Source organism: Lemur catta, chromosome 2, assembly GCF_020740605.2.
Source record: "Lemur catta isolate mLemCat1 chromosome 2, mLemCat1.pri, whole genome shotgun sequence".
Classification (NCBI taxonomy): Eukaryota; Metazoa; Chordata; class Mammalia; order Primates; family Lemuridae; genus Lemur; species Lemur catta.
In genome coordinates this window covers 128404886-128407999 of record NC_059129.1, presented here as the reverse complement: position 1 = coordinate 128407999, position 3114 = coordinate 128404886, and positions in this window count along the sequence as shown.

Here is a 3114-nt window from a genome sequence, read left to right as displayed (position 1 = left end):
AAGAAGAATAATAATAATAATATTGGTGTCTAAAGGAGGGAGAGTCACTTCTTTCTTCATGCTATTAGTTGGTAAAGGTCATTTGACTTGTCTCTGCACTAATGGGCAGAACTATAGTGTAAAGTTGCTGGTCTCTTTGGACTCTCTTTTCTCATAAGAGGCTGGGTAAGAAGGCTTGGAGGTAGCTGAGAATCATTGCTTTTGGCATTGGTCCCAACTCTCTGCCTTCCATCCTTCTCCTAGGTGTGGCTTTTCTTCACATTAGAGTATAAAATCTGAGATTCAATTTTTGATCTCTACCCAGGATGGCTATGCATGGTCTAGTGACCTGTTCAAGGCCTGTGAGGCTCACCTCGCTTTGATAGGGGTGGTGTTCACAGAACATAGCTTTGCTAGAAATGGAGCTGACAGAATGCAGACTCACCTGTTAGAATAACTAGTAATAGCTAATATTTATTGGCTGTTTATTGTGTGCCAGGCACAGCTCTAAGGACTTTGCAGCTATAATTTTATATGATCCTTGCAGCAACCTTAGGAGGTTACTGTTCTCATTCCCACTTAAGGAGTGAGGTAATAGAGGTTTATAGAGTTTAACTTGTTCATGATCCCAGAGCAAGTGAGGATCAGAACCAGAATTTAAACTCCAGAGCTCACATTTTTTAACCATCACACTAACCTATTTCAAGAAGATTACCCAAATAGGAAAAGAACAAAAAAGATGTTGATGATTGTCCTTCCCTGCCCAGCCCTCTACTGGCACAAAACCCCATAAGTTGGGTTTATTCATGAGGCTAGCCTTTGGCTTCTCTCTGTAGGCTGTGAGTTTGGATGGCCTTCTCTGCTCTTTGTGCGTGTGTGTGTGTGTGTGTGTGTGTGATTTCTTTTTAAATTTTAACAAAGTAAATCTTATAGAGGGAAAAGAACTGTTTTACTCATGAGAACAGGTCTCAGGATACTTATTTATAAGCTTAAAATATACAATTGGACCATCATGTTGGTCCTTTACAAAAACTGGAAGTAAAATTGCATGATTTTGTAAAAATTTTCAACAAGGCAGGTCTTGTTCAGGATCCACAGATGAATTTCCAATACTTTTGCATATTCTGTAATTGTTTCTTCAAAAGAACAGCACATATTTTCATTGCTGCTATTGTTGTTATTATCATTAGGTACTGTGCTAAGTAATTTACGTGTATTTTTCCACTTATACATATATGATAGGTACTACTGCCATGTATCAGTTATCTATTGTCATAGCAATGCTGCATAACAAAAAAAAATCTCACAAAACCTGAGTTGCATACAAAAACACCTGCTTATTGGTTACATATGTGGCATGACTGGCTAAAGAGATCTGCTGGTCTTGGTGGTGCTGCCTCATGATGTGTGGAGTTCGACTCACAGAAGACCGATGCAGCCAACTCTGGCTGGGATGAAGGCGGCAATTCCTCCATGTGTGTCTCATCTCTAGTAGGCTGGGCTGGTTATGTTCTGTTGGCCATTGCAGAGCTGTCAGCTCTGATCATAAGCTCTGAACAAGCCTAATTGCATAAATCCATTTTAACCTTCAGCTTGTAACCTATCTGTTTGGCTAAGCTTAAGGATGTGAAAAATGGCATGGCAAAAAGCATGGATATAGAGAATAGTGAACCATTGGGCCCATTGTTGCAATCTATGACATATTCTCATTTCATAGATAGAGAAACTGAGACCTAGATTATAAGTGGCTTCCCTAGGGTCACATAGATATTAAATGACAGAGCTGGAATTTGAACCTGGGTTTGTCTTTGCTCAGAGATGAAGCTCATAATGATGTGCTATAAATGCAAGATTTAGAAACTAGCTCTGCCTCAAACTCCTTTCCAGATATGAATAATCTTTAAGCTCCCTTTTTATGCATCTTCACCAATGAAGACAAAATGCAGCTGTTGATACATTACCTAATGGTAATGTGAATGCTGTGAGGAGTAAGTAAGCTCAGCAAATTCTCTGAACAAGTGCTAGGTATCAGGATCAAAAAAATAGCTAGACTTTTAAATCACTACCTGACCTCATTTTACATTTTGTATTCTTTTAGATCTCTCTCAGCTTCCATAGTTTAGAAATGTAACAAGTATAAAAATCTCTTTTTTAAAAAGACATTTTATTTTTATTTTTAGAGACAGAGTCTCACTGTGTTGCCCAGGTTGGAGTGCACTGGCTATTCACAGGTGTGATCATAGTGTACTGCAGCCTAGAACTCCGGGCCTCAAGTGATCCTCCCACCTCAGCTTCCTGAATAGCTGTAACTGCAGGCACACACCACCATGCCCGGTTTAAAATCTCTTAATACTCTTCATTCCCCTCCCCCTCAAATCATCCTGGCAGTGCCGCAATCTGCCTATGTTAGCAGTGACTATAAATGAAAGTGATACCCTGTACAAATTTCTTTTTAAGAAACAAGAGTGACATCTTTAAGACTGTGTGGAAAGCTGTACATTTTGACAATTGACAAATGTGGATTTATATCAACTGCCCTTTAAACAGATGTGTCCTGGCCTAGTTTGGCTTTGTAACTTGCGTGCTACTGTTGTTTATCCTTTTATTAATTCAATTTCATGGCACATGTTTTGAAGAAAGTTGAAAAGCTTTATATATTTTTGTTGACCCTAGAAGCAACATAGCATAAGGGCACATTCAGACACACTGCCTATGAAAAATGCATTCCTGAAGAAGAGATTCTTACTCACATGACCCAACGGCAGCTTTCCCAGGTCTATAGTAGGAATAATAAATGATGTTTTATATAGGAAAATGCTACAGAAAAACCAAATTAATACCAGGTACTATCATTATGTAAGACATAAGTTAAATTGGAAAAAGTAACCTTTCCCTGTATGAAAGCCAGGGAAGCTATCTTGTCTTTTTTATCTTATACACAATTCCAGTGCCTAACATAGTGCATGGTCAATAGTTGACTCTCAGAATGTGTTTATGGAATTAATAAATGATCCTCAACTATTAATACAACATACATCAATAAAGATGATCTCAGATAATTATTCTAGTTCCTTTGTTTACAGTTGAATATTTTCATATATGTTTATTATTATGCAGTTACAGGAGCTACATAAA